Below are 24,310 nucleotides of genomic sequence, written 5' to 3'. Positions count from 1 at the left end.
CAGGGAAGTCGCTCTTTGGTGCTTCTTGAAAGCGAAATTGAAGTCCTAAAACTTTTCTTTCAATTCCTTCTTTTATATTTCCTTTTGGTTTATTAATAAACCCTTCCTATACAAAAACATGAACACCTCATTGTAGAGAATGTGGAAGTGTCATTAATGAATGTACATCAGACTGAATATTTAAGTAATATTACTTTATAATTGCCAAATATATTTACATTTACTATCATAAAGAAAATGATTAAAATCCTTTTTCAGCCTTCATTGACTATGGAGTAACTCTGAACTTGTGAGCCCAAGGAAATATTTCTCTCACATGAGCAGTTTACCATTTTATTTTCCTCTTTTCCTTATCTGATAGAAATTTATAGCAGTTTTGTACCCTCTTTCAGTAGCTTTTCTAATTTTTGAAATACTTTTAGATTTATGGAAGAGTTGTAAATATATTACAAAGAGTTCTTGTGTATACACTTCACTTCCCTTAATGTTAACTGACCTGTATAATTTAAAGTTATGGCAATTGTTTAACCACAGTACAGTTTTCAAAACCAAGATATTAACATTGGTACCTTACAATAAGCTAAACTGCATCCTTGTTTGAATTTCACTATCCCCCCTACAATGTCCTTTTTCTGTTCCAGGATCCGATCCAGTATCCCAGATGGAAATTAGTTGTGTCTCTTTAATTTCTTCCAATCTGTGACAACTCCTTATTCCTTATCTTTTATGACCTTGACTTTTTTTTTTGGCGGTACGCGGGCCTCTCGCTGTTGTGGCCTCTCCCGTTGCGGAGCACAGGCTCCGGACGCGCAGGCTCAGTGGCCATGGCTCACGGGCCCAGCCGCTCCGCCGCATGTGGGATCTTCCCGGACCGGGACACGACCCCGTGTCCCCTGCATCGGCAGGCGGACTCTAAACCACTGCGCCACCAGAGAAGCCCACCTTGACATTTTTTTTTTTTTACCTTATTAGAAATGGCTTTATTCAGATATAATCCACATCCTATATAATTCACCCATTGAAAGTACAATTCAATGTTTTTTGGCATAGTAATTAAAAAACTTGTGATGAAATATATATTGCATGATTTAGCATTTTGACCATTTTTAAGTGGCCTTAATGACACTAGCACCTCCTCTTTATGACAAGATGATCTTCTGTGAAGTCGGTAACAATCATCATCTTCTGGATTGGTTCTTTGGTTTTAAAACAAGCGAGTAACAACTAAAAGAGAAACAAATGTTTCATTTTTAAAGATGTTATCTGAATTCAGGAAGGTGTTTCATGTGTGAACTAGAATTTGCACTTATTGAAACAAAAATAGGACACCTCGAGGGTTCTCCCATCTCACTGTCCTAAACTGTCCACACAGGGACTTCCCTGGTGGTCCAATGGTTAAGACTCTGAGCTCCCAATGCAGGGGGCACGGGTTCAATCCCCGGTCAGGGAACTAGATCCCACATGACAATCTGCGTGGCCAAAAACCAAAACCTACTTGAGAATGGACTTGAGGATATGGGGAGGGGGAAGTGTAAGCTGTGACAAAGCGAAAGAGAGGCATGGACATGTATACACTACCAAACGTGAGGTAGATAGATAGTGGGAAGCAGCCGCAGAGCACGGGGAGATCAGCTCGGTGCTTTGTGACCGCCTGGAGGGGTGGGATGGGGAGGGTGGGAGGGAGGGAGATGCATGAGGGAAGGGATGTGGGAACGGATGTATATGTATAACTGATTCACTTTGTTATAAAGCAGAAACTAATAAAAAAAAAAAAAACAAGGGGGGCCACAAGACGAGGATGCCAAGCTGGAGTTACTTCCTAAAATCTTGGCATTTTGATGTGTGTGGACAGTTTTGGTTTTGGTTTTGGTTTTGGTTTTTGGCCACCTTGACATTTTTGATGAGTGTACCAATCAGTTATTTTGTAAAATGTCTCTCGATTTTGATATGTCTGATATTTTCTCTTGAATAGGTTGAGATTATGCATTTTTGGCAAGAACGCCACACAAACCATGTTGTCTCCTCATTGAATCATATCAGGAGTATGAGATGTCCATATATCTTTTTACTGGTGATGTTAACATCAATCATCTGGTGTCTTCTGGATTTTTTTCACTGTAAAATTACTATTTTTCCCTTTGTAATTAATAAATACCTTGGGTAGGAGTGTACTTTGAAACTATGCTAATATCCTGTCCTCAACTTTTTGCCCTGTGTTGAGTTAGCTCATGGATCTCACCTGCAGCATTCAGTACTGTGGTGTTTGCCTAATGGTGACTTTCTATTTCCCTTATTCCTTTGTATTTAGTAATTGGAATTGATTTGTAATGAATAACTGTCCTTTCTCCCCCATTTATTTATTCATTCAATTACATATTTTATATCAGTATGGATGCATGGGCATTTATTGTATTATATAAATTATAATCCAATATTGTCACTATTTTATTGATCAAATTTTCCAGCTTTGGCTATCGGGAGCTCCTTCCAGTTGCCTCATGTGACCTTTTGACATGCCCGCACTTCTTTTTTGAGCAATTCCTTTTTTTCTGACATCACAAGGTGTTCTAGTCTCATTTATACATTCCCTGTTCTAGCTCTGGAATTCACCTCTCTTCAAGGAGCCTCTGGTTCCTTTTATTGGAGAGTGGTATTTAGAAACCAAGATCTAGACACTAGGTGTGTTCATTGCTACTCTTGTGTCATTGATTTTAGTTCCTCTTAGTGGACAGAGCTAGGAAATAATTGTATGTCTACTAATCCAGGCATACACATATATTTATATTTCTATATGTATTTTTACATATATTATAAACTGTGTGTTCATACTGATATTCAGGAGCTTCTGTTAAACTTAGGTTCCTGTATAGTAACTTCCTTTCTTTAGTCCTCTTTTTAATCGGCTCTTATCTTTTTCATTCTCATGATTGTGAGGTTTGGTTTTACTTTATCTCTGCTTTATATTGTAGACATCTGAAATCCTTTTGGAATGTAGGTAAAAAAGAAAAACAATTAAAATAGGGAAATATATATTTCTAGTGCTTTATTTGGTTCCTAGAGATACTAAGCATTGACTCACTTATTTTCATGATATTAATAGGAGAGCAGTGCATCTGTAGTTTTCTATGATGAAAATCATCGTAACCAACTTACGGAACTCCAGCACTATTGTGAGGTATCAAAGTTGTCTCTTAAATGTAGTTTTCCAAAATATTGAGCTAAAATTTTCTTTACCTCATTTGATGTCATTGGACTATTAATAGAAATTTTGTATGCCAAGTTCTCTACGATTATCATTCCATTGTGATACATTTTAAAAATATCTACTTAGAACAACATCCCTAGGTGAAAAACTTGAAATAAAAATATGGCTTTTGTACCTTAAAAAATATAGCCCAGAGTTCTCAGAGCTCCTGGTATGAGCTCCTTCCCTTGGGTGGATTCTTGGCTTTTCTCCCAGAATGGCCCCCAAACACCAGTCTTCACTTCCACCCCAAGCAAAGAAACCAAAGAAACCGAGACGGACTCCTGCCTCCAGGCCAGAGGAAACGTCTGCTTCTCCGAACTTGCCGAAGGAAGAAAAAGAACAGCAAGAAGCAATTGAACATATTGATGAAGTACAAAATGAAATAGACAGACTTAACGAACAAGCCAGTGAGGAGATTTTGAAAGTAGAACAGAAATATAACAAACTCCGCCAACCATTTTTTCAGAAGAGGTTGGAATTGGTCGCCAAAATCCCAAATTTTGGGGTAACAACATTTGTTAACCATCCACAAGTGTCTGCACTGCTTGGGGAGAAGGATGAAGAGGCGCTGCATTATTTGACAAGAGTCGAAATGACAGAATTTGAAGATATTAAATCAGGTTACAGAATAGATTTTTATTTTGATGAAAACCCTTACTGTGAAAATAAAGTTCTCTCCAAAGAATTTCATCTGAATGAGAGTGGTGATCCATCTTCAAAGTCCACTGAAATCAAATGGAAATCTGGAAAGAATTTGACAAAACGTTCAAGTCAAACTCAGAATAAAGCCAGCAGGAAGAGACAGCATGAGGAACCAGAAAGGTCATCAAAGATGATATTTGGCCAAATCCATTACAGTACTACTTGGTTCCGGACATGGATGATGAGGAAGGGGAGGGAGAAGAAGATGATGATGATGATGAAGAGGGAGAAGAAGAAGATGATGATGATGATGAAGAGGAAGAAGAAGATGATGAGGAGGAGGAAGAAGGATTGGAAGATATTGATGAAGAAGGGGATGAGGATGAAGGTGAAGAAGATGAAGATGATGATGAGGGGGAGGAAGGAGAGGAAGATGAAGGAGAAGATGACTAATGGAACACTGATGGATTCCAACCTTCCTTTTTTAATTTTCTCCAGTCCCTGGGAGAAGTTGCAGTCTTTTTTTTTTTTTTTTCTCCTTCTCCTCTTGTGCTCAGTTGCCCTGTTTTTGAGATCTCTTTTCTCCTTTATACCATGGCTCACAACTTATTTTGGGGGGAAATACCTTGAGCAGAATTCAGTGGGAAAAGAATCTCTACCCCTTTCTGTTCCAAATTCATTTTTATCCCTTCCTGTCTCAACAAAAACTTTATGGAATCAACACCACCATGCTCTGTGGGAAAAAAGAAAAACCTTCCACTCCCTTAGCTCTGCTGGAAGCTGGAGGGTGCTAGGCCCCTGTGTAGTAGTGCATAGAATTCTAGCTTTTTTCCTCCTTTCTCTGTATATTGGGCTCAGAGATTACACTGTGTCTCTATGTGAATATGGACAGTTAGCATTTACCAACATGTATCTGTCTACTTTCTCTTGTTTAAAAAAAGAAAAAAAAACTTAAAAAAATGGGGTTATAGAAGGTCAGCAAAGGGTGGGTTTGAGATGTTTGGGTGGGTTAAGTGGGCATTTTGACAACATGGCTTCTCCTTTGGCATGTTTAATTGTGATGTTTAACAGACATCCTTGCAGTTTAAGATGACACTTTTAAAATGAAATTCTCTCCTAATGATGACTTGAGCCCTGCCACTCGATGGGAGAATCAGCAGAACCTGTAGGGTCTTATTTCCAATTGACATTCTCTATTGTAATTTTGTTCCTGTTATTTTAAAATTTTTCTTTTTGTTTCACTGGAAAGGAAAAATGATGCTCAGTTTTAAACGTTAAAAGTGTACAAGCTGGGCTTCCCTGGTGGCGCAGTGGTTGAGAGTCTGCCTGCCGATGCACGGGGCATGGGTTTGTGCCCCGGTCCGGGAGGATCCCACGTGCCGCGGAGTGGCTGGGCCCGTGAGCCATGGCTGCTGGGCCTGCGCGTCCGGAGCCTGTGCTCCGCAACGGGGGAGGCCACAACAGTGAGAGGCCCGCGTACCACAAACAAAACAAAACAAAACAACCCCCCCCCCCCCAAAGCTCCCTACAAACAAAAGTCCAGGACCAGATGGCTTCACAGGCGAATTTGCCAAACATACAAAGAAGAACTTATACTGATCCTTCTCAAACTCATTCAAAAGATTGAAGAGGAGGGAATATTCCCAAAGACATTCTATGAAGCCATCAGCACCCTGATACTAAAACCAGACAAAGACACCACCAAAAAGAAAATTACAGACCAATAACTTTAATGAATATAGATGTAAAAAAAAAAGTGTACAAGTTGCTTTGTTACAATAAAAATAAATGTGTACAAAAAAAATATATAGCCCATAACTGGTCAAGTGTAGTTAAGTGTCTTGCATCTAGACTGTTCGATATTGAATTTCTCCAATATTCTCTTTTAAGGAAGTTGGCTGATTTGGATAAAATTTAGTATGTGCCTAAATGCATGTCAAGGTATCTCAGTTGAAACAAAATGGCAGCCCACCATTTTTTTTTTTTTCCGGTACGCGGGCCTCTCACTGTTGTGGCCTCTCCCATTGCAGAGCACAGGCTCCGGACGCGCAAGCTCAGCAGCCATGGACCACGGGCCCAGCCGCTCCGCGGCACGTGGGATCCTCCCGGACCGGGGCACAAACCCGTGTCCCCTGCATCGGCAGGCGGACTCTCAACCACTGCGCCACCAGGGAAGCCCAACCCACCATTTTTTAAAGAGTTTATCTTCCATAGTTTTGAGGGGATTTTGTAAAAATTGACGTGTTGGTGGAGACTGATAGAAGTATGTAATTATCAAGGATTTTGTGAGCAGCATACCCTAGAAGCAATGAACATTTATAAACAAATACATGTTTCTTAACATATAAAAAAGTTTCTTGAATACAATGAACATACTTTGAAAAGTAAAAAATGTTTATGGGAGTCCTTATCATTATAGAGAACAGCAGTGGAATACTTAAAGGGAACGTGTCTTGTCTTCCGGGGAAGATGTACAGAGAGTGGGAATGCAGGGACGACGTAGGGAGTTCTGATTTTTGAACAGTGCTCTCCCCTGCTTGCTTTACATCAGCATCCACGATGAACTGGGTTGACACTGCTCTGCCAGGGCCTTCTGAGCGATTGTGCAAGATGTGTTGGGATAGAGTATCCCCGCTAAGACATGCCCAGGTTCCAAAGTCACAGCTAAGGGATGCTCTCCATTTCTCCTAATGTGCTAGCTCCCTCCTTTCTTCAGCGCCTTCCCTTACCAGTCTAGACCACACGGTGCAGCCCTTCCATCTGTTCTTTTTTAATCCTCGCCTAGCACCCCCTTTAGTAAAACCCCAGCCCTGTCCAGGCTGGGAAGCAGAGGGGAGGACCTCCACTGGGGACTGGTGATCCTCAGACAACCCCGATCCTGTACTCTTATTTCGTGGAGAAAATGGAGGGTGTGGTGCAGAAATCCCCTCCGAGTCCTGATTCCTCTCCCCACAGCCCTCACACTTGCCTGGATCCATCTCTGACGACCTCCTTCCTGACCACTGGAGTGGGAAAAGTGTTTCCTCTGTAAGGCTAACACCTCTGCTGGTTTCTGCATCTGACCCTCTTGCCCTGTGCTCAGACACCTCCCTTCATCCCCCTGTCTCTTGTGTCTTCAGCCTCTGTCTCCATCCCTCTCAGCATAGTCATTCTCCCACAGGTTTAAAAAAGCCACTTTGTGCCTCCTATCCCTCTATAGCTGTCATCCTCTCTCTCTCCTCCCCATCATAACCCAGCTCTTTGATCATCATTTATGTTCACTTTCTAAACATTTGACTTCCTGTTTTCTGTTTGGGTGTTTTTAATTTCTGTTTTAATTTTTTTAATTGAAGTATAGCTGATTTGTAATATTGTGTTAGTTCCAGGTGTAGAGCATAGTAATTCGGGGTTTTGGCTGACTATATTCCATTATGGGTTATTATAAGATTTGGGGTATAATTCCCTGTGCTCTACAGTAAATCCTTGTTTATCTGTTTTATGTATAGTAGTTTATATCAGTTAATCCCATACTCCTAATTTGTTGGGTATTTTAGAATATACTGTTCCTTCTGCCCTGTATGCTCCTCTGTGCATCTCTACCTAGTGAACACCTTCTCATCTTTTCATTCTCAACGCAGATACCTCCTCCTTCGAAAATCCTGCCACGACTGCCAGCCTGGATTAGGTCTTGCTCTTCTGTGCACGCTTAGCCTCTTGTTCTTATCTGTATCGTGGCAATAATAATACTAACAGATGATTGAGCACTATCAGACCAGTCATCATGTACTATTATTATTATGTTGGTATTAATACTGTAGCATGTTGTTTTGTCCTCAACAGAACTGAGAGAGGATTTCATGCCAATTCTATTTATAAGGAAATTGAACAACAGAGAAGTTAAGTAACTTAAACCCAACTGTGTTCCCCTAGAGCCTGTGCTAGTTATTCAGGGCTGAGAGCCAGCGGGTCTCACGCTTCATCGTGCATCAGAATCACCTAGAGGGCTTGTGAAAACACAGGTCACTGCCCTCGATCTCAGAGTTCCCAATTCAGTAGATCTGAGGTGGGAGATTTTTCATTTCCAACAAGCCAGTAGATGGTGTTGATGCTGCTGGTCCACGGAGCACACTGAAATCCACTGCTCCAGGCTGCCGATCACTTTCTCTGTTGACCTTGTCTCTTTACTTGTCTCTCTCCAGCTAAAATGGGAGCTCCTTAGGGTAGGAGCTGTTTTTTTCCTGTTTCTTTTTCTTTTTAATGCCCACATTCCCAGCATCTAGCAAAGTAGTTCTCACAGGTGGTAGGCCTTCAATAAATGTTTATTTGAATGAATGATGTAATGGTTCTGGCCTTTTACGTGTATTTTTGCCTGAATGAAATTTCTGTGTATTTCAAGAATTCTCCGGTTTTATCAGTCACATACTTGATTGGCATACAGGGGCCGCGTACTCAAAGGTTTTGTAAGGTTAATTGTTAATTGCGTGACTTTAAAATACTCTGAAGCCAAAGGTCACATCTGTTGTATTTGGCTCACTGTTCTTTCCAGAGTGGACCCCTCACTGCCTATTAGGTTATACCATCATTATATGGAAAAAGGCTCTTTGGCCTTTTAGCAGATTTGAAAATTTCTTTCCTAAAATAGCACCTTCCTTTATGTAAAATGACTCCATCATAAATGTGATGGCTTATAGGAATTGTGGTACATTTACTTCCCAGTATTCAGGCTTCTTAAAATGCCTGTGTGACATGAAGTAGTTGAGTGGGAGGTTGGGGTGTCTTATCTCAGCCAGCTCGGCTCTGGGTCACCAACAGCCAGGCATCAAGTAGGAAACAAGAGATTTCTGACGGCTTGAAAACTTTCAAACTTTGACTTTGGGTTAATGGTGTTTTCTTATATGTTACTTTTGTTTCAAAATAGGAACTACTGAAATTTTTTTTATTATGACAGGATTTGCAAGAACTTATTAAAAACACAAATAGGCAGGTTAACCACCATTGTGGAGTTGTTTCACAAATGCAGCATTCTTTGGAGAAACCATTGTTGCCTAACTGTGCCTAACTACTTCCATAAACCTCTAGTTCCTGGAGATACCAATCAGTTAGAAGTGAGAGAGAACAAATAACTCTGAGATTAGCAAGGCTGATCTATACTTACTTTAGCAGTAGGTTGGAGAATAACCTCTCCTGGAAGAATGCTGAAGTCTAGGTTTGAGACATGATACTGAATATTTTTATGTTTGTAACCATAATGTATAAAATGCAATCAAAATGTAGGGTTGAAGAGGATTAAAAATCATATAATCAAAATTCAGCATTTATACTTGACTACGGAAAATGATGTTGCAAGGAAAACAGGTATTAATGCTTTTACTGACTTTTCAATTCTTATTTTTACTCACAGATGATTTATACTGAATTCGTGTCATTTTAGAGGTCATCTGGATTTACACAAAAAAGTTTTGATTGTATACTTCATGGAGAAATTACAGAAAGGAGCTTAACCCGTTCTGTTCTTTTACCCTGGACAGGGAGATTGTAGCCCATCTTTACCCGTGGAAAGGCAGGAAGACAATGCCGGGACCAACCCTGTAGGAACATTTCTTCAGTCAGCAGCACTCCCTGAACTGCAGCAGCCGGTCCTCAGGGAGAGTCCACCACTGCCCAGAATTGTCTCCACATACTCATCAGAGCTGTGTTTCACACCATGCAGCCCGTCTCCTGGGCTTCCTGTTCTATCCACCTATCTCAGTGAAGGTGCTGAAAGTACCAACAGTGTTATCTCATCTGCCCAGGCTGCTGTAGTAGTACCTATAGCAGTTCTGCCACAAGGAGAACTCAGTCTGGCAGATACCTCTGAGACAATGAACTACTCAACTATAATGGGAAATAACAGCATGGGCCTAGACACTGCCTTGCCATTTCTCTGCATGCCTCCCAATACTGGTGAGTTTGAAATGGCACACATTACAAATAGCATCCTGTAATCTATATTCAAAGGCATCCTTAATGCAAACTAGTGATAGCTATTTTTTAATTAGAAGTTCTATATTGAGATAATTATAGATTCACATGTAGTTGTAAGAAATAATACAGAGTGATACCCTTTACCCAATTTCCCTCAGTGGTAGCATCCTGTAAAACTATAGTAAAATATCACAACCAGGATATTGACGTTGATATAATCCATGGATCTTATTCAGCTGTTCCCAGTTTGACTTGTAGTCATTTGCGTGTGTGTACTTTTAGTTCTATGCAGTTTTACCATATGATAAAGTTTGTATGTCCACCACCATAGTCAAGGTACAGAATATTTCCATCACAAGGATCACTTGTGTTGCCTTTTTATAACCACCCATCACCCTCTGGTGACCCTGCCCTCCCTATTCCCCTATCCCTAACTCTCCCTATTCCCTTATCCCCTCAGTGCTCAGTCAACCACTGATCTATTCTCCATCTCTAGAACTTTGTCACTTCAAAATTGTTATATATTTGTAGGCATATGGTATGTAACATTTTGATATTGGCTCTTTTCACTAAATATAAGTCCCTAGAGATTAAAGCAAGTTGTTCACTAGTTCCTTCCTTTTTATTGCTGAGTACTGTTACTTGGTATAGATGTGTCATAGTTTAACTATTCATCTGTTGAAGAAAAGTTGGGGTTTTGTTTTCTAGTTTTTCACTATTAGAACTAAGGCTGCTATGAATATTCATGTACAGGTTTTAGTGTAAACAGAAGTTTTCATTTCTCTGACATGAATACCCAAGAGTGCAGTTGCTGGTTATATGTTAACTGCGTGTTTAGTTTTATGAGAAACTACCTGTTTTCCAGTGTAGCTGTACCATTTTGCATTCCTGCCGGCAATGTATGAGTGATCTAGTTTCTCCGCAACCGTATTTCTGTTCTTTCCATTGTTCTTTCTCCTTCTTAATGCTCCAAAATTCTATTATAGATTTTCTGCTAGAAGGTCTTCTTGTAGCTACTTTCTAAGTATAAGTCAGTTAGTGACAAATACTTTTGGTTTTCCTTTGTCTGTCAATATCTTTTTTTGCTTCATTACGGGAGGATAGTTTCATCAGCTATGAGGGTGGGAGTCTTTTCTCATAGCATTTGAAAAACATTTTCCTTACAGAAATATTGGCGAAAGCAGAAAGCAGCCTGGAAGGTAACACTCAAATGGAATACCCAGCTTTCTTGGAAGATGACAGTGGTAAGATACTTCATATTTCTTCATCCCTCCCCATTTTGGTGAGTTTGTAATGATACATATTACAAGTAGCACGATTTAATCTAGGTTTATTGACACCCTTAATATGAGCTAGTGGTAGCTTTTCCTAATTAAAAATTAAAAGGTTCACTTTAAGAAGATTTTAGCTGGGCATGCAGTTGTAAAAAATAATGCAGAGAGATCGTGTGTATACTTTACCCCGTTTCCCCCAAAAATAACACATGCAAAACTATAGCACAATATCACAACCAGGATATAGACGTTGATAAAATCCGCAGATTTTTATTGAGATGTCTTCAGTTTTCTTTGCATATGTGTGTGTTTATGTTTGTGTGTGTGTGTGTGTGTGTGTGTATTCAGTGTTATATAATTTCATGACATCCTCCATCACAGTGAAGATACAGAACATTTCCATCACCACAAGGATTCTCCCTTTTCCCCTTTAAAACCACACCCACCTTTGTCCTCTCATGCTCGTACCCCTACCATGCATGTCCCTGCCCTCAGCAACTACTAATCTGTTTTCCTTCTTTATAATTTTGTCATTTCAGCAGTTTTATGTAGACTCACATAGTATGTAACCTTTTGGGATTGCCTTTTTTCACTCACCGTAATTCCCTGGAGACTCATCTAGGTTGCTGTGTATATCAGTCCTTTTTTATTTTTGACTACTCCACGGTATGGGTGTACCCTGGCTTGTTTGTCTGTTCACCAGTTGAAGGATGTCTGGGTTGTTTCCCGTTTTTGGCTATTGGGAGTAAAGCTACTATACTATGAATGCCCATGGATAGGTTTCTGTATGAACATCAGTTTTCATTTCTCTGGGCTAACACCCAAGAGCACAGTAGCTGGGTCCTATGGTAATAGTAAGTTGAGTTTTGTAAAATCCTGGCAAACTGTTTTCCAGTGTAGCAGTACCATTTTACATTCCCACCAGCAATGTATGAAATAGATCTAGTTTCTTTGCATGTGTATTTCTGCTCTTTCTTTTTATTATACTTATGATTTTAAAAATTCTTTTGGCTGCACCTCACAGCATGTAGGATGTTAGTTCCCTGACCAGGGATGAAATCCGTGCCCCCTGCAGTGGAAGCGATGAGTCTTAACCACTGAACTGCCGGGGAAGTCCCTGTGGATTTTGTTCTTTCTTCCTTCCTCATGCTCCAAGCTTCCTTCCTTCCTTATATCCTTTTGGTCAGATGAGTTTCCTTTAGCCAGTTTCTAAGGGTAAGTCAGTCAGTAACAGTTTTTTTAGTTTTCCTTTGTCTGTGGATCTCTTTATTTTTCCTTCATTCCTGAAGGATAGTTTTGCCTGAAGTAAAAATTACTGTTGAGATTTCTTGTCTTTCAGCATTTGAAAATGTTTTACTTATCAGAATGTTGTTCAAACAGAATCCGGCACAGAAATGGGTTGTGAGACAATGAATTATCTAATGGTACAGGAATATGACAGCGATGAAGATACTGATTCAGAAAATTCCTTCTTCACTGCTGGTTTTGGTGAGTTTGAAATGATCCCTATTATGATACAGTCTAACCTAGATCCATCAGCATTCTTAATATTAATTCTTAGTGACTGCCTTTTCAACATTAAACTTTTCATTTTGAGATATTTCAGAATCACATGTACTTGCAAGAAAAAGTAGAGAGATCCTGTGTACCCTTTACCCAATACCTCCCAATAGGAGTATTCTGCAAAAATATAGTAAAATATCACAATTAGGATTTTGACATTGATATGATCCACAGATCTATTCTGATGACCCCAGCTTTACTTGTATTCATTTGTGTGTGTGTCTGTGTGTGTGTACGTAGTTCTTCGCACTTTTATGACGTGTTTAGGTTCAGGTATTCACCACTAGAGTCATGACACAGAACTGTTCTGTCACTTCCAGGAGCCCTCTTTTGGCTTTTTATAACCACACCCACCTCCTTCTTTTTTTTTTTTCCTGGATCTAACATAGGGCAGGCCACAGCAGCCTATTTTTTTATTATTATTATTTTTATTAGTTTCTGCTTTATAACAAAGTGAATCAGTCATACATATACATCTGTTCCCACATCCCTTCCCTCATGCATCTCCCTCCCTCCCACCCTCCCCATCCCACCCCTCCAGGCGGTCACAAAGCACCGAGCTGATCTCCCTGTGCTCTGCGGCTGCTTCCCACTATCTATCTACCTTACGTTTGGTAGTGTATATATGTCCATGCCTCTCTTTCGCTTTGTCACAGCTTACCCTTCCCCCTCCCCATATCCTCAGGTCCATTCTCAAGTAGGTCTGTGTCTTTATTCCCGTTTTACCCCTAGGTTCTTCATGACATTTTTTTTTAAATTCCATATATATGTGTTAGCATACGGTATTTGTCTTTCTCTTTCTGACTTACTTCACTCTGTATGACAGACTCTAGGTCTATCCACCTCATTACAAATAGCTCAGTTTCATTTCTTTTTATGGCTGAGTAATATTCCATTGTATATATGTGCCACATCTTCTTTATCCGTTCATCCGATGATGGACACTTAGGTTGTTTCCAGCTCCGGGCTATTGTGAATAGAGCTGCAATGAACATTTTGGTACATGTCTCTTTTTGAATTATGGTTTTCTCAGGGTATATGCCTAGTAGTGGGATTGCTGGATCATATGGTAGTTCTATTTTTAGTTTTTTAAGGAACCTCCATACTGTTCTCCATAGTGGCTGTACCAATTCACATTCCCACCAGCAGTGCAAGAGTGTTCCCTTTTCTCCACACCCTCTCCAGCATTTATTGTTTCTAGATTTCTTGATGATGGCCATTCTGACTGGTGTGAGATGATATCTCATTGTAGTTTTGATTTGCATTTCTCTAATGATTAATGATGTTGAGCATCCTTTTATGTGTTGTTGGCAATCTGTATATCTTCTTTGGAGAAATGTCTATTTAGGTCTTCTTCCCATTTTTGGATTGGGTTGTTTGTTTTTTTGCTATTGAGCTGCATGAGCTGTTTATAAATTTTGGAGATTAATCCTTTGTCCGTTGCTTCATTTGCAAATATTTTCTCCCATTCTGAGGGTTGTCTTTTGGTCTTCTTTATGGTTTCCTTTGCTGTGCAAAAGCTTTGAAGTTTCATTAGGTCCCATTTGTTTATCTTTGTTTTTATTTCCATTTCTCTAGGAGGTGGGTCCGAAAGGATCTTGCTATGATTTATGTCATAGAGTGTTCTGCCTATGTTTTCCTCTAAGAGTTTGATAGTTTCTGGCCTTACATTTAGGTCTTTAATCCATTTTGAGCTTATTTTTTTTTTTTTTTTTTTTTTTTTTGTGGTATGCGGGCCTCTCACTGTTGTGGCCTCTCCCGTTGCGGAGCACAGGCTCCGGATGTGCAGGCTCAGCAGCCATGGCTCACGGGCCCAGCCGCTCCGCGGCATATGGGATCCTCCCAGACCGGGGCACGAACCCGTATCCCCTGCATCGGCAGGCGGACTCTCAACCACTGCGCCACCAGGGAGGCCCTTGAGCTTATTTTTGTGTATGGTGTTAGGGAATGATCTAATCTCATACTTTTACATGTCCCTGTCCAGTTTTCCCAACACCACTTATTGAAGAGGCTGTCCTTTCTCCACTGTACATTCCTGCCTCCTTTATAAAAGATAAGTTGACCATATGTGCGTGGGTTTATCTCTGGGCTTTCTATCCTGTTCCATTGATCTGTCTTTCTGTTTTTGTGCCAGTACCACACTGTCTTGATTACTGTAGCTTTGTAGTATAGTCTGAAGTCAGGGAGCCTGATTCCTCCAGCTCCGTTTTTCGTTCTCAAGATTGCTTTGGCTATTCGGGGTCTTTTGTTTCTCCAAACAAATTTTGAAATTTTTTGTTCTAGTTCTGTGAAAAATGCCAGTGGTAGTTTGATAGGGATTGCATTGAATCTGTAGATTGCTTTGGGTAGTAGAGTCATTTTCACAATATTGATTCTTCCAATCCAGGAGCATGGTATACCTCTCCATCTATTTGTATCATCTTTAATTTCTTTCATCAGTGTCTTATAATTTTCTGCATACAGGTCTTTTGTCTCCTTAGGTAGGTTTATTCCTAGATATTTTATTCTTTTTGTTGCAATGGTAAATGGGAGTGTTTTCTTGATTTCATTTTCAGATTTTTCATCATTAGTGTACAGGAATGCCAGAGATTTTTGTGCATTAATTTTGTATCCTGCTACTTTACCAAATTCATTGATTAGCTCTAGTAGTTTTCTGGTAGCATCTTTAGGATTCTCTATGTATAGTATCATGTCATCTGCAAACAGTGACAGCTTTACTTCTTCTTTTCCAATTTGGATTCCTTTTATTTCCTTTTCTTCTCTGATTGCTGTGGCTAAAACTTCCAAAACTAAGTTGAATAAGAGTGGTGAGAGTGGGCAGCCTTGTCTTGTTCCTGATCTTAGTGGAAATGGTTTCAGTTTTTCACCATTGAGGACAATGTTGGCTGTGGGTTTGTCATATATGGTCTTTATTATGTTGAGGAAAGTTCCCTCTATGCCTACTTTCTGCAGGGTTTTTATCATAAATGGGTGTTGAATTTTGTCGAAAGCTTTCTCTGCATCTATTGAGATGATCATATGGTTTTTCTCCTTCAACTTGTTAATATGGTGTATCACATTGATTGATTTGCGTATATTGAAGAATCCTTGCATTCCTGGAATAAACCCCACTTGATCATGGTGTATGATCGTTTTAATGTGCTGTTGGATTCTGTTTGCTAGTATTTTGTTGAGGATTTTTGCATCTATGTTCATCAGTGATATTGGCCTGTAGTTTTCTTTCTTTGTGACATCCTTGCCTGGTTTTGGTATCAAGGTGATGGTGGCCTCATAGAATGAGTTTGGGAGTGTTCCTTCCTCTGAAATTGTTTGGAAGAGTTTGAGAAGGATGGGTGTTAGCTCTTCTCTAAATGTTTGATAGAATTCGCCTGTGAAGCCATCTGGTCCTGGGCTTTTGTTTGTTGGAAGATTTTTAATCACAGTTTCAATTTCAGTGCTTGTGATTGGTCTATTCATATTTTCTATTTCTTCCTGATTCAGTCTTGGCAGGTTGTGCATTTCTAAGAATTTGTCCATTTCTTCCAGGTTGTCCATTTTATTGGCATAGAGTTGCTTGTAGTAATCTCTCATGATCTTTTGTATTTCTGCAGTGTCAGTTGTTACTTCTCCTTTTTCATTTCTAATTCTATTGATTTGAGTCTTCTCCCTTTTTTTCTTGATGTTTCTGGCTAATGGTTTGTCTATTTTGTTTATCTTCTCAAAGAACCAGCTTTTAGTTTTATTGATCTTTGCTATTGTTTCCTTCATTTCTTTTTCATTTATTTCTGATCTGATCTTTATGATTTCTTTCCTTCTGCTAGCTTTGGGGGTTTTTTGTTCTTCTTTCTCTAATTGCTTTAGGTGCAGGTTCAGGTTGTTTGCTCGAGATGTTTCCTGTTTCTTAAGGTGGGATTGTATTGCTATAAACTTCCCCCTTAGAACTGCTTTTGCTGCGTCCCATAGGTTTTGGGTCGTCGTGTCTCCATTGTCATTTGTTTCTAGGTATTTTTTAATTTCCTCTTTGATTTCTTCAGTGATCACTTCGTTATTGAGTAGTGTATTGTTTAGCCTCCATGTGTTTGTATTTTTTACAGATCTTTTCCTGTAATTGATGTCTAGTCTCATAGCATTGTGGTCGGAAAAGATACTTGATACAATTTCAATTTTCTTAAATTTACCAAGGCTTGATTTGTGACCCAAGATATGATCTATCCTGGAGAATGTTCCATGAGCACTTGAGAAAAATGTGTATTCTGTTGTTTTTGGATGGAATGTCCTATAAATATCAACTAAGTCCATCTTGTTTAATGTATCATTTAAAGCTTGTGTTTCCTTATTTATTTTCATTTTGGATGATCTGTCCATTGGTGAAAGTGGGGTGTTAAAGTCCCCTACTATGATTGTGTTACTGTCGATTTCTCCTTTTATGGCTGTTAGTATTTGCCTTATGTATTGAGGTGCTCCTATGTTGGGTGCATAAATATTTACAATTGTTATATCTTCTTCTTGGATCGATCCCTTGATCATTATGTAGTGTCCTTCTTTGTCTCTTCTAATAGTCTTTATTTTAAAGTCTATTTTGTCTGATATAAGAATTGCTACTCCAGCTTTCTTTTGATTTCCATTTGCATGGAATATCTTTTTCCATCCCCTTACTTTCAGTCTGTATGTGTCTCTAGGTCTGAAGTGGGTCTCTTGTAGACAGCATATATATGGGTCTTGTTTTTGTATCCATTCAGCCAATCTGTGTCTTTTGGTGGGAGCATTTAGTTCATTTACATTTAAGGTAATTATTGATATGTATGTTCCTATTCCCATTTCCTTAATTGCTTTGGGTTCGTTATTGTAGGTATATTCCTTCTGTTGTGTTTCTTGCCTAGAGAAGTTCCTTTAGCATTTGTTGTAAAGCTGGTTTGGTGGTGCCGAACTCTCTCAGCTTTTGCTTGTCTGTAAAGGTTTTAATTTCTCCATCAAATCTGAATGAGATCCTTGCTGGGTAGAGTAATCTTGGTTGCAGGTTTCTCTCCTTCATCACTTTAATTATGTCCTGCCACTCCCTTCTGGCTTGTAGAGTTTCTGCTGAGAGATCAGCTGTTAACCTGATGGGGATTCCCTTGTGTGTTATTTGTTGTTTTTCCCTTGCTGCTTTTAATATGATTTCTTTGTGTTTAATTTTTGACAGTTTGATTAATATGTGTCTTGGCGTATTTCTCCTTGGATTTATTCTGTATGGGACTCTCTGTGCCTCCTGGACTTGATTAACTATTTCCTTTCCCATATTAGGGAAGTTTTCAACTATAATCTCTTCAAATATTTTCTCAGTCCCTTTCTTTTTCTCTTCTTCTTCTGGAACCCCTATAATTCGAATGTTGGTGCGTTTAATGTTGTCCCAGAGGTCTCTGAGACTGTCCTCTGTTCTTTTCATTCTTTTTCCTTTATTTTGCTCTGCAGCAGTTATTTCCACTATTTTATCTTCCACCTCACTTATCCGTTCTTCTGCCTCAGTTATTCTGCTATTGATCCCATCTAGAGTATTTTTTATTTCATTTATTGTGTTTTTAATCGATGCTTGATTCATCTTTAGTTCTTCTAGGTCCTTGTTAACTGTTTCTTGCATTTTGTCTATTCTATTTCCAAGATTTTGGATCTTGGAAATAGAATCTTGGATCAGCTTTACTATCATTATTCTGAATTCTTTTTCAGGTAGACTGCCTATTACCTCTTCATTTGTTAGATCTGGTAGGTTTTTATCTTGCTCCTTCACCTGCTGTGTGTTTTTCTGTCTTCTGATTTTGCTTATGTTACTGTGTTTGGGGTCTCCTTTTTGCAGGCTGCAGATTCGTAGTTCCTGTTGTTTTTGGTGTCTGTCCCCAGTGGCTAAGGTTGTTTCAGTAGGTTGTGTAGGCTTCCTGGTGGGGGGGACTAGAGCCTGTGTTCTGGTGGTTGAGGCTCGATCTTGTCTTTCTGGTGGACAGGTCCACGTCTGGTGGTGTGTTTTGGGGCCTTATTATGTTTTTAGGCAGCCTCTCTGTTAATGGGTGGGGTTGTGTTCCTGCCTTGCTAGTTGCTTGGCATAGGGTGACCAGCACTGTAGTTTGCTGGTCGTTGAGTGAAGCTGGGTGCTGGTGTTGAGGTGGAGATCTCTGGGAGATTTTCGCTGCTTGATATCATGTGGAGCTGGGAGGTCTCTTGTGGACGAGTGTCCTGAAGTTGGCTCTCCCACTTCAGAGGCACAGCACTGACTCCTGGCTGCAGCACCAAGAGCCTTTCATCTACCCGGCTCAGAATAAAAGGGAGAAAAAGTAGAAAGAAAGAATTAGTAGAAGAAAGAAAGAGAGAGAGAAAGAAAGGAAGAAGGAAAGAAAGGAAGGAAGGAAGAAAGGGAGAAAGGAGGGAGGAAGGGAGGAAGGATGGAAAGAAAGAAAGAAAGGAGGGAGAGAGGGAGGAATGAAAGAAAAAGGAAGAGTGAATGGAAGAAGGGAGGGAGGGAGGGAGGAAGGAAAGAATAAGAAAGTGAAAGGAAGAGGGGTGGGAGGGAGGGAGGAAGGAAAGAAAGACAGGAGGGAGGGAGGGAGGAAGGAAAGAAAAAGAAAGAGTGAAGGGAAGAAGGGAGGGAGGGAGGAAGGAAAGAAAGAGAAAGAAGGAAAGGAGGGGCGGAGGGATGGAGGGAGGAAGGGAAGGTAGGAAAAAAAGAAAGAGCAGGTAAAGTAAAATAGAATAAAGTATGAAATATAGTAGCGTTATTAAAATTTAAAAGTAATTATTGAAAAAAAAAACGGACCGATAGAACCCTGGGACATGTGGTGGAAGCAAAGCTATACAGAGAGAATCTTACACAGAAGAATACACATACACATTCACAAAAAGAGAGCAGGGGGAAAAATCAAAAATCTTGCTCTCCAAGTCCACCTCCTCAATTTGGGTTACTTGGTTGTAAAAAGAGGAAAAGGGCGAGAAGTCTGAAATCTTGCTAAGTCCACCTCCTTAATTTGGGATAATTCGTTGTAAAAAGAGGAAAAGGGGGGAAAGTCTTAAATCTTGTCCTCAAAGTCCACTTCCTCAATTTGGGATGATTCGCTGTCCATTCATGCACTCCACAGACGCAGGGCACATCAAGTGGACCGTGGAGCTTTAATCCGCTGCCTCCGAGGCTGCACAGAGAGATTTCCCTGTCTCTTCTCTGCTCTCACAGCTCCCGGGTCTCAGCCTTGGACCGGCCCCGGCTCTGCGCGTAGGTCGCTGGAGGGCGTCCGTTCTTCGCTCAGACAGGACGGGTTTAAAGGAGCCGCTGATGCGGGGGCTCTGGCTCACTCAGGCAGAGGGGAGGGAGGGGCGCGCAGAGTGGGGCGGGCCTGCGCCGCAGAGGCCGGCGTGACGTTGCACCAGACTGAGGCGCTCCGTGCGCTTTCCCGGGAAAGCCGTCCCCGGGTTCCGGGACCCCGGCAGTGGCGGGGTGCACAGGCCCACCGGAAGGCGGGGCGGACAGTGACCCGCGCTCGCACACAGGCCCTGCGGCGGCGGCAGCAGCAGCAGCCCCAGCGTCCCACGCCTGTCTCCGGGGTCCGCGCCTTTAGCCGCGGCTCGCGCCCGTCTCCGGCGCTTCCCAAAGCAGCCCTCTTAATGCCCTCTACTCGCGCACCAGGAAACAAAAGGGAAGAAAAAGTCTCTTGCCTCTTCGGCAGCTCCAGACCCTTTCTCCGGACTCCCTCCGGGCTAGCCGTGGTGCACTAACCCCCTCAGGCTCTCTTCCTGCCGCCAGCCCCAGTCCTCTCCCTGCGCTCCGACCGAAAGCCGATACCAGAGCCTCAGCTCCCAGCCCCGCCCGCCCCGGCGACCGAGCAGACAAGCCTCTCGGGCTGGTGTGTGCCTGAGGGCACCGATCCTCTGTGCCGGAATCTCTCCGCTTTGCCCTCCACGCCCGTTGCTGTGCTCTCCTCCGCTACTCCGAAGCTTTCCCCCTCCGCCACCTGCAGTCTCCGCCCGCGAAGGGGCTTGTAGTGTGTGGAAGCCTTTCCTCCTTCACGGCTCCCTCCCACTGGTGCAGGTCCCGTCCCTATCCTATTGTCTCTGTTTATTCTTTTTCTTTTGCCCTATCCAGGTATGTGGAGAGTTTCTTGCCTTTTGGGGGGTCTGAGGTCTTCTGTCAGCGTTCAGTAGGTGTTCTGTAGGAGTTGTTCCACGTGTAGATGAATTTCTGATGTATCTGTGGGGAGGAAGGTGATCTCCGCATCTTACTCTTCCACCATCTTCCCAGGGTTCCCTTCTTTTTTATTGCTGAGTAGTATTTCATGGTGTGGATGTACCAGGGTTTCTTTTTCTGTTCATCTGTTGGAAACCTCTGCGTTTCCTGTTTTTGACAGTTAGGGGTAAAGGTGATATGAATATTCATTCATAGTTTCAAATTTTGCTTCAGTTCACTCTTTCACACAAGTTTTCACTTCTCTGGATGAATGCCCAAGACTGCAATTTCTGGGTCCTATGGTAACTGCACCCTTAGTTTTATAAGAAATTGTCAAACTGCTTTCCAGTGTAGCTGTACCATTTTCCCTTCGTGCCGGCAATGTATGAGTGATCTAGTTTCTTTGCATGTGTATTTCTGCTCTTTCGTTTTATTATTTTTATGATTTTAAAAATTCTTTTTGCTGCACCACGCAGCATGTAAGATGTTAGTTCCCTGACCAGGGATGAAATCCGTGCCCCCTGCAGTGGAAGTGCTGAGTCTTAACCACTGGACCGCCAGGGAAGTCCCTGTGGATTTTGTTCTTTCTTCCTTCCTCATGCTCCAAGCTTCCTTCCTTCCTTATATCCTTTTGGTCAGATGAGTTTCCTTTAGCCAGTTTCTAAGGGTAAGTCAGTCAGTAACAGGTTTTTTTTAGTTTTCCTTTGTCTGCGGATGCCTTTATTTTTCCTTCATTCCTGAAGGATATTTTGCCTGAAATAAAAATTACTGTTGAGATTTCTTGTCTTTCAGCATTTGAAAATGTTTTACTTATCAAAATGTTTTTCAAACAGAATGCGGCACAGAAATGGGTTGTAAGACAATGAATTGTCCAACGGTACAGGAAAATGACAGCGATGAAGATACTGATTCAGAAAATTCCTTCTTCACTGCTGGTTTTGGTGAGTTTGAAATGATCCCTATTATGATACAGTCTAACCTAGATCCATCAGCATTCTTAATATTAATTCTTAGTGACTGCTTTTTCAACATTAAACTTCATTTTGAGATATTTCAGAATCACATGTAGTTGTAAGAAAAAATAGAGAGATCCTGTGTACCCTTTACCCAATACCTCCCAATAGGAGTATTCTGCAAAAATATAGTAAAATATCACAATTAGGATTTTGACATTGATATGATCCACAGATCTATTCCGATGACCCCAGCTTTACTTGTATTCATTTGTGTGTGTGTCTGTGTGTGTGTACATAGTTCTTCGCACTTTTATGACATGTTTAGGTTCAGGTATTCACCACTAGAGTCATGACACAGAACTGTTCTGTCACTTCCAGGAGCCCTCTTTTGGCTTTTTATAACCACACCCACCTCCTTCTTGTCATTCCTTCCCTGCCTTCATCTCTATCCCATCCAAATACGAATGTGTGTGTATGTGTATTCAGTTTTATATAATTTCATGACATCCTCCATCACAGTCAAGATTCAGAACGGAGAAGCCCCAATGCAACTTTGTTTACAAGAACTGGTGGTGGGATTGGGCTGTGGACTCTGCTTTGCTGATCACATCCTAGAGGAGACCCTTTTCCTTTAAATAATTTAAACGGAAACTAGAGGAAACTTCAGAAATTGTGCTCTTTGTGCAAAATGGGCACCGTGGTATGCTGTTGTTAGAAGTGTAGTTTGGTGAAATCTTTCTGAAGGGTAAGTTGTTTAAAAATCCATGAAAGTATTTATTCTAGTTGACTCAGTAATCCCACTTCTATCCAAAGGTATAATAACAAAGATTTGTATGAAAATTGTGGTACAAAAATTGTTTTTTATAGACTCATGAAAAATTGGAAACAGCCAAATAAGCAACCATGGGGAATTAGTTAAATGACTCCTGGTATACCACAGTTTGTGAGGCAGTAAGCATAATGGTTAAAAGCATCGGCTACTGAGTCAGACTGCCTGTGTTTAAATTCTGGTTCTATGTTTTACTAACCATGTGACCTTCAGCCACTTGTCTGACCTAAATATTAGTTTCTTCATCTGTGATGTGGCAAAAATTATAGTACCTACTTTATGGAATTGTGAGGATCAATTGGGATAATTCATTTAAAGCTCTTAACACAATGCCCAGAACATAAGTGCAACATAAATGTCACCTGTGAGGAAAATCATGATGATAGGGATGCAGATTTGGAAAAAGAAAATGGAGAAATATGCAAAATATAATGGTAACTGAAAAAGCAGGATTCAAACTATATATAAGGTTTGGTTTCAATTTTGTGTTTTAAAAAAAGATATAGAAGAAAGAAAACATTAGAAGAAGATTAATGGTTCAAGGCACTTGGCATATAAACAGATAGACTTAGCTTTTAAAACTGGCTGTATAACTAGCAGTGTGATCTTGTTCAAATAACTTACCTTCTCTGGGCCTCAGTTTCCTCATCTGATAAGTGAGAATAAGTTGTTAGGATAATGAAACTGAGCTTATAGATGTAAAATATTTAGCACAGTGCTTGACATATAGTAGATACGCTATAAATGCTAAATATTGAAAATTTTTAAAAATTATATACACCCATATTTTCTAAATTGTCTTCAGGGAACATACACTCACTCAGTATTATAGCTCTGAATGTACTTATATAAATATATATATATATATATATTTTTTTAAAATATTTATTTATTTATTTGGTTGTGCCGGGTCTTAGTTGAGGTAGGCAGGCTCCTTAGTTGCTGCTCGCGGGCTCCTTAGTTGTGGCACGTGGGCTCCTTAATTGTGGCATGTGAACTCTTAGTTGTAGCATGCATGTGGGATATAATTCCCTGACCAGGGATTGAACCCAGGCCCCCTGCACTGCGACACCAGGGAAGTCCCCCCTGAGTGTACTTTTAGAATGTAAAAGGGAGCAATGGGATCTCAGAGCAACATGGTTACATATGCAGTTGTGGCCTCAGAATTAAATTTATTCAAGACAATGAACCGATTAGTTCAAGTACAGTAAATTCAAGGCTAGCAAAGGTGAAAAAATGCTAACAGTTGTGCAGATGGCATCAAAAAGACTCATTTAAGGAAAAGAAGAGATAAGTATAGAAAAAAATTCACCCAAGTAGAAATTTATGAATTAGAAATCAATTAGTTTAATTTTCTTGGGCACTTTCATGGTAGCCTTGCATGAAAAAACAAGGATTTTAATTTTTCCCTGTATTTTTAAAGGATATCTTGGTGATCCAAGAAGAAATGTCAGGATGCTTGATATTCATTTGATGACTGCACAGAAGGAGGCCACACCTAAGCACGCAGCCTGCTACTTGGTTCGTATTTTGTTCTCCAAGGAAATCATGATTTCCAGCTCTGTAGCTGTCAATTCCCAAGGCCGCCAACCCCTGGATCCAAACAAAATGGCTGCAATAAGAGGTATGTAGGGACTTCCCTGGTGGTCCAGTGGTTGAGACTCTGCACTTCCACTGCAAGGGATTCCCGGTTGGGGA

General features: G+C 40.6%; 1 pseudogene across 1 annotated transcript; it reads left to right on the top strand.

Moving 5' to 3' along the window:
• Nucleotides 1–3,461: 3,461 nt before the first annotated feature.
• Nucleotides 3,462–4,342, top strand: LOC307069192 (protein SET-like; annotated as a pseudogene). The gene has a single exon. The product of its transcript is annotated as a protein SET-like (transcript).
• The last annotated feature ends 19,968 nt before the right edge of the window (nucleotides 4,343–24,310 follow it).

This window comes from Hyperoodon ampullatus (assembly GCF_949752795.1).
Source record: "Hyperoodon ampullatus genome assembly, chromosome: X".
Lineage (NCBI taxonomy): Eukaryota > Metazoa > Chordata > Mammalia > Artiodactyla > Ziphiidae > Hyperoodon > Hyperoodon ampullatus.
This window is presented reverse-complemented; position numbering and strand designations above follow the sequence as displayed.